This window comes from Megalops cyprinoides, chromosome 1 (genome assembly GCF_013368585.1).
Source record: "Megalops cyprinoides isolate fMegCyp1 chromosome 1, fMegCyp1.pri, whole genome shotgun sequence".
In the NCBI taxonomy this organism is placed as follows: Eukaryota; Metazoa; Chordata; class Actinopteri; order Elopiformes; family Megalopidae; genus Megalops; species Megalops cyprinoides.
The window spans coordinates 56,480,513-56,489,329 of record NC_050583.1 but is presented as its reverse complement, the minus strand read 5'-3'; positions in this window follow the sequence as shown (position 1 = coordinate 56,489,329).

Genomic DNA, 8,817 nt, shown 5'->3' with positions numbered 1-8,817 from the left:
TTCACCATACAACATTTATAATCTTGCTTTCATTAATCATTAATTAAGAACATAAGAAGTTTAATGATGAGAGCAGGCCATTCACCCCAGGTAGTGCTCTCCTGGATTGGGATCACAATCGACAAATGTTCAGTCTGGACCCGGAAAAAAAAAAGAGAGTGACCTCTGCACCTGTTGACCTTTGGCTGCTGCACTGTGGGTTTCCGGGAACGTCCTTACATGTCTGCTCCGTCTCCTTGAAAAAAAAAAAAACATGGCAACCACCTCGGCAGCACTTCCCCACTGGTTACGCCCAGTCCCCCTCACCTTTGCCAAGGGTGATGTTTTACTCCCAACAATAATTTTGTTTCCCTTTCAGGGCAAAACAAATAGCATACCACATTAAAATTCAGTTACAGCCAGAGCAAGGGTAATCCATTCACCTTTTTTATCCCAAATGGCCTCTAAGTATCTGCCTCACGGTTCAGTGAGCAGTACAATGCGTCACGTGGGAAGCAGGTCTACATTCAATAAAGCACTGGCGAATTATGAGGTCAGGGGCCAGTGCAGCACCATTAGAGAGCCATTACTGAGAACCCTCTGGTTCTGAATTAGGCTCAGAAGCCCTGGGCAATATCTTCCTTTATTTGAAATAATGAGCCTCACCGTTAGGAATAAATAATTTTAGATGTGCTTTAATTTATACAGAGATGAAATTACATTTGTCCCCTTAACTAATAATGATTTGCATCAAATGTAATTTTTCCCCCAAAACAGAATGGAATTGAAAATCTGAAGCAGGATCAAGGCATTGTGAGTCTTTGCCATGCTTGCAGATATAATCACAAAGGCATCATTTTCAATGACAGGGTATGTTCCAATCTCTCTCACTCCCCTTCTCCATTAGGGAGTGAGCGTGGTGAATGGAGAATAATCATACCAACAGCCTCACACAGAGAAACATGATTTTTTTTATTTGACTTACTCTGCTATCAAGCTGCTTCAGATAAGACAAAATTGATGAAAGTGCCCTGTTTTCCATTGTTCACTGCAACAGATGTACAGTTTTCCCCCCAGAACAGTTAATAAAAATACATTTACATTTACATTTATTCATTTGGAAGTTGCTTTTATCCAAAGCGAGTTGCAAGTGAGGCAGAGCACAACACAAGTGAAAGCCATACACGGAGTCACAATATTAGAAGTGCTGCATGACCAAGTTTAATTGGCAGACAAGGTACAAGCTAGCTGGTAGAAACACAAGTGCAAATCAGGTAATCAGGTGAGTGCGGAAGAACTTTGCCTTGAGATGTTTCTTGAAAATAGTGAGGGATTCGGCAGAATGGATGAAGTGTGGAAGGTCCAGAGAAAGTTCTGGATAGTGACAGGCAACCACTGAACACATAAGAGCCCACACATTACGCCCCACATTACCAAACTCTCTCATAATGTAACACTTTCAGCCCAGTGAGGAGATCAGCCCTGATGTGCTGTGAGGTGTTGAGCCCACGTATCTGAGGTGTTCAGTCCAATATCTTGCCCACCATATGTGAGTCCGTCATTTTATTTATCTAATTATGTTTCTGCATTTTGTATTCCTGAGATTTAGCTGTGATTTGTGAGAAAGCCCAAAGGACACTTTGTCTTTTTTTCTGTTCTGTTTTGGCTCTGAGTGTGTAGCGTTATCAAACCATGCTATCAAATTGCTAGATTATCAAACCGCACAAAGGAAGTGAATGACAGTGAATTGTTGAACAAATAAAGATAGGTAAAGACAGAGGTGATTAATTTCCGTTATGACTGAAATATAAAGGGTAAAATAATCTGTAAATGGACCTGTTTTAACATGTCTTCTAATTTGATTCAAAACATATTGTTTATAAGAAAATAGAACTCATACCTAAATAAAGACAATACATGGTGTTTATATATATTCCTCTACAAGATAGATACATAGTAAAGAAATATATCACTCAAGTTTATTAGGAAATCACTAATGTTATTTGATAACAATTAACCCACCCATAACTTAATGACTTCATAAGTGAATGAAAAACATGGACAGAGAAGAAAGATAACAAGTGTTTTTTCTGTATCATTTAAATGAACTGGAACACCATGTTCTCCTTTTTTCATTTAACCTATGACTTCTTTAATTGTTTTCAAATCATTTATTTTGCCCAAAATATACATTTGTTTTGTTATAGAAGTGCTCCTTTGCTGACACTGCATTGTACAAGTTTTATGGCTGTCTGCCCAGACGACAGAAGTATTATTTTTCTCATTTGTTATCCTCTCCTCAAAAGAAACACCCAGAAATGTATCCTCTCTGACAGTTTCTCTCTTTCTGTGTTTAAAATAGTACGATAAGAGTGCTCTGACCTTTCCAAATGTGCATTCGCTTAATACACACAGCGAAACAGAGAGATGGATGGAGAGAGAGAGAGAGAGAGAGAGAGAAGGAAAAGGGAGGGGAGGTGAGTGGTGGGCAGTGTGTTTTCCACTAAATCTGTCATTAGGCGCAGTTGACAACTGTTTCAGCCTTTGTTTGTTGTCTCAGGCATTTACTTGAAGCTGTCTGTTGCAGTGAACATCTGGAAAACTACACACTTGAGTGCGTCAGAGCCGAAACAGGCAAGTGTGAGGGATTCCCTTTGCAGCCTGAAAAAGGTCAAGCCATTTTAAATATTGTGTAGTCTAGGCATATCATCAGCAGTAGCAGTGCATTTATTTACCTTTTCACATGCAAATCCTACTTTCATACTTTTAAAAATATGCACTCCCTTCAAGCAGAGGATTATGTAGTTGCTCTCCAGTGTAGTCAATGTCTGAGGCTTTCAGCTACTGATATCACTTGCCGCTTGCTCAGCAGAGCTCAAAATCACAGCATCCAGGCATGAAAAATAGTTTGCTTCCAGTGCCTCAGACAATATGGGAAAAGTGATAAAAATGTCTGTCTGATCCTCAGGTTATTCTAGAGCAAAATATGCTGGAGCAAAAATAATCCATTACAACTACGAGATCAAAGTGAGCCAAAAAAAGACCTAAAAATACACAGCCCTTAAATAACTCGGGAGATGTTGAGCAATGAAGCTTCATGGCAAAACAAAAATTTACAAACGACAGCTGACAGTTTTATGAATGTCCTCGGGAAAAACTTCACTTCAAGAATAGGGGTTTGAAAAACGTTGGTATTGCACAATTGCCATAGATTGTTAAAAACTGAAAAAAAAGTTTTTGTTTAACCAGTGGTTTCATATTTCAACCTGGAGGGATATCATTAACAAAGAAAGCTAGCTCACATTACTGATACCACACCTGGACATCTGCATTTGTGTGTGGGACTAAATTGGGACAACACACATTCCAGCTACTGACCATCTTGACATTTTGTTTTTTGCATTAAAACGACACCCCAGTCCTAGTTGCCAATGGAATGAGGCCAGTGTTTCTCTGCCCTAAGACGTGATTTCTGCAGGCCGGACACAAGAGGTAAACGGTATTGATCTTGAAAAACGCTGTCTTCTCATTGAGGACCCTCTACGGTTTCCATGAGGGACTGTGCAAGCATTACAGGAAGGGGATGACTAATGTCTGCTGTGCTCCTCTGAAACATGATATCTCCTATGGAAACCAGGAGGCTACTTGTTTATTCTGATCTGAGGCTTAGTAATGCTCAAAAATTTGTGAATTACTACATCCACTCAGCAGGAAACAGACAAGACGCAAATGGCAGAGCACAGAGCGTCCTTCCACCAAATGCACTCGGATTAGGAACTGTGGGCCTTCGTGTGAATTTTCGGCAATGTGAAACAATGAGATGAAAATAACATTCTAAAAATAATCTGTCACAGCACTGAGGTATTGTTCCTCTGTGCATGTGTATAACATGTCTACAATAACACACTGCTCAGCTGCTAAAGTACAACACACATGGGTCCTATGTAAACCGATTATTTTTAAGAAGAAAAAAGAATTTAAAATACTCATACACTGTACACATCACTTACAGGAAAAACATGCCCCTCTCTTGCCTGTTTTCAGTTTCCAGGTCACACTTCACTAGATTTCGAAGAGCTTGTAAATATTAACTAAAGGTCATTCCAGGGTGGCTGAAGGGCTTGCATTCCATAGCCTTACACGCTTACCATAAACGAGTGGAACATCCAAAGAAACTCCTGATCTGATATAACCAATGCAGGATGGATTTTGTGTCTCTAGTTGAGTGTTACTGTATTCTGATACACAGGTACACTGTGACTGCTTGGCAAGCCTCTCTGGATAAGAAAATTAGCCAAATTAATAAATACTGATAAATAATAATTAACAGGTTTGCCAGAGCTATTACTGTGCCATTAAATGAAGCACATATGTATTTAAAAAAACATACTCATATCACGTTAAAACCGTGGAGGATGAATTAGCAGAACTAAATGCAATAATAAGGATATGATAAAATCATCAAATTATGCTGCTTTGAAAATATGTTTAACTCTTTTAGGTGGATATTTTTAGACGTCTGTATTCTAGGAAACAACGCCGTGAACATGTTAGTGGAACAGAATCGAACACAGGGTGGCGCTCCTCTGCATTGGGTGTCCGTGTGATCTCACCGATGAACTGTCAGGTCGCGTCTGCTCATATTTCACCCCGCGGACCATAACCTCCGCCCAGCTGACAACGGAGCAGACTGGAGTCGCATATTCGCCAGAGTTTCCCTAGCCGCACGGGTCGGCTGAGTCAGGAAAGATTGCCTTTACCTGGTGGTGGGGTGGGGTGAGGGTTTACTAATCTTGACATGTGGGGAGTTCATTCAAAATAATTGTGTGGTAAGTGGGATGAATAAAAAAAATAAGTTTAATGAAAGTACCGATGCCCCCTGTGTTAATTAATTGCAAAACGTATGATTCGCTCTTACTAGTGCTGGAACTACTAAATGTTATACCTTGTTAGTTATTGAGTACTGATAAGGAAAACATGCTGACAGAACGCGGCAGAAGAAAATATGAATTACAACGGCTGAATGTTCCGCACACCTTGCACACATAATGAATTCTCTCATTCTATTTCCGATTTGTGACTTTCAATTAATCATCCGTCTAGCACCAGACTGACTCTGGTAATAAATTCAATGACGCGGAATAAGAAAGTAATGCAACACCAACATTAGTTTGATGTCTTTCGGGCATTGTCTGGTGAAGACGGTGAGGTGCAAAATAAACATATAGTCGGTAAAAAACGTAGCTTATTAACCAGGAGAATACGCCCAACAAACAGCTCCTTCTTATTTCTGAGCCACTTTAAAAAGACTAAATATGCTACTTCTGCAGAAACTACTGTGTGAGGAGCGTGGGTGAAAGAGATCTGTCTAAACAGATTAATCCTTTTCAGATAGTTATTACGCCGTCATGATCTAACATCCTTTAATGTGGAGAAATGTCGTCGAAGTGGTCAAATGCGTACTCACCCTAAGGTTTGAGCTCATACAAGAAGGCAGAGCAAGCATGACATTTTGCTAACATTTGAGACTACAACCTAAACAGTGAAGGTTTTGCCTCCTGTTCTCCAGGGACGGCACGCTGTTCAGGACTATCATGATGTAAACATTGTCTTTAAGAACGGGATCGAGTTACATGGGACTGCGTCACGCATTGGATCACATGGTAATTGCTGCCATCTCAAGCATCAAGACTTGGGTTGAACAATTTGTCGGGTTTTTTCTTCTTCTCCTTCTGTCAGTTCGTGTTGCTTGCAGTAGATGCTATCGCGGGTAATTCCAGCTCTGATCCAACGCTCACTCCGCAAGCGCTGAACCCCGGCAGAGAGCGACTGTCTCTTTGGAGTGAAGGGACCGTTCTAATTGGTTTCCTCAATGAAATCTAACCACCAAGTCCCGGAGGGTTCTTAGGATTAGCACTGAGTTTACCCATCACTTGCCGCCCTGAACATCATTTTTGTCTTTACCTTTCAGGCGAATCAGCAGTAACTACTGTAACAGGATCGGAAAGGTTCTAATAGGAGGTTTTTGGTGCCAGGTCTTTTCCTCACAAGCGAGAAGCAGCTCGACCACAGCAACATCCACCGGATTTTTCCAGCGTCAATCAGATCGCGAGCGGAGGGAAAGTTTGTACAGGTTCTAAAATGAGTGACCTGGAGGAAGACTTTGCCAAGATTCTCATGCTGAAGGAGGAGAGGATACGAGACATGGAAAGACGCCTGGCTGAGAAGGAGGAAGAGATCCAGGAACTGAGGAGGAAACTCCACAAATGTCAGTCCGTTTTGCCAAGCGCTCAGATAATTGGACCTAGGACCAGGCGAGCCCAGGGCATTTCTGCGGAGCCACAGACGTACAGTTCCTTTCAAGACCTGACCAGTCAAGCATTTCGGAAATACGCAAAGACTGACAGGTGGGGCAGTTTTGTTTATCTTACTTCATTTTGACGAACAATCTGATAAGAGATAGTGTTTTATTTGTATTGCACATACCTGACATGCAAATCTGCCAGTGTGTGTATGCATAAAAGCATACATGAGCAGAATTCATATATATATGTTTGCATTTGTAAATACATGCATATATGTAGTTATCTGTGTATGCACCATAGTTAGCTTCATACATAGTTTGCCCTTTGAATATCCTAGTATCTTCGTATAACTGAATTAAGAGAAGACGAGGCAACCCACAAAACTGTAAGATAGTCCTGTAAAATAGCAGTCGACAATAAAAGTAAAGTCAGACAACACTTAGCTACTTTTTGCAGATGTCATCGGCAGATCAATCGGCCAACACTTTCATTCTGAAGGGAAAAGGCGGTTCTAAGTGGAGAAAATAACATAAGCCATCAACGAGTTTAATTGATCTGTTCCATCACAGAATTCCCTAGGGAAATTCGGTGGAGGAAGTATAGTGCATTATTGGCTTTTAGTAGATGGACGCTGGGAGCCGAAATGCACGTTTAAGGACATTTAATACTCAATTAGAAATGCTTTGTGTGCCAGCATGTTTCCCTAGGTTTTGCACGTCCTCTCTTTTTCTTGATGTTGTTTTTAAAAGCTCGCCAGTTGTGAATAGTTGTGTCTTATCAATGAGACAGACGAATCACTTGGATCAGAAAAAAGCACACATATTTAACGGTAACAAAATAGTTAAGACTTTTCATTTTAAGCATGGTTGTTGCCGAAGAGCTGATGATACTATATAATGAAAATATCTGAATGAACCCTTCCCTGTTGAATAACTTGTTAATTTGACGCACTCGAAACTCGAAATGTCATCATTATTGAACTAGCTGGTGTCGCTGCTACATCTGTGTTATGGAAATCAGATCACGACGTGACAGGAGATAATTAGTTGAATAAATTAAAACTGTTGCAAAAATGAGCTGTAGTACTTTTGAAGTAATCAAACGTTTTTACTCATTTAAAACCTTAAGCGTTTTTATACGTTTTGGCACCGAGTTGAGACTGACGTTTACCTGATTAGGTCTGTCTCGTTTGAATTGAACTTGCTGTATAGAAATGTTTCACTCCTGCATATTGTGTTGCTCTCCTCTGATGAATGCAAATGTAGTCAGATTAAAAGAGCAGCTAAGTGTGTGGACTTAGCAACCAGGAGACTTAAACAAGATGCCTGAGGCCCTAGAGAAGAAGCAACTGATAAAGCATTACTGAAGTTCCTTTTAAGATAAAGCACTGTGAATAATAATAATATGGGAAACAGCCTTAACAAGTGTTAAAAAATGACAAAAAACAATGTTCAGACCCAAGACTGAACAGATTAATGTAATAGTTGCTGTGATTCATAATGATCTTAATAATTTGAAGTATTATGGCACTGTACCTCAGATTATTTTAGGAAGATTAGAGTGTGGAGGGGATGTACCTACTGTAGCTTTCCAGTATGGCAGACTCCCACTTTTTTGACCAAATCCCACTGACAAGGTTATCACGGACAAAGTTTTCTCTAGTCTCCTCAAAGAACTAAGGAGACTTTGGCTTGAAGTAGTGTTTTTGATTAACTGCCGCAGTGAGTGGTAAGAATGTTACATATGTCATTGGACATTTACGACAGATGTCACCACTACTGTTGTGCTGGATTAAAACACTTTTAAATACCAACACCACTAGAATTGTGCTCATGTTTATCTCTACAACATATATACCATCAGTTTGTGATTTATACAATAGGATCTGTATCAACATACTGTACACTCTGTTGAAATACTATGTAACTAAACAATCTATATCGAACATAACCTCAGATTTTACATATGGATCATAACTGTGTATTTCTTTTTGAAATAGTACTGGTATGTTCCTGATGAAATCTTTTACTCAGGTATTAATATAGCAGGTGGCAATATGTAGAGTGATGTACACTGCTTACAGTCCTTACACTTTCTCCATGTAAGGCAAGGTAATTGTTAGCAGTATAACAGTATGCCATGTGGAAATTGAGCCAACAACTTCCAAATGAAAGGCTCCTGGCTCATAAATCATTAAACTACACTACTGTCCTTTATGGGGTATAAGGGAGTGTAGTCTGAAACTAAGTATTCCCATAGTTTCATGTATACAAAGGCTGTACATACATTTCAGAGTAATGTGGCAGAACTGCAAGCAGAGGATTTTTAACATGGGTCACAAAGGCAACTCAACATGTGGCTACATGCAAGAACAGCACGCAAGACACAGCTGACCTTTCACCTCAGTCAGAGAACACACCACCCTCAGAGACTGCCATGAAATTGTGACCACTGTTTCTCACTCCCTGAGGTAAAGACATTCACCCTCTCCGCTGTGGCCAAGCTGCCAGACAGTCTTCCTTCCTGTTCTCAT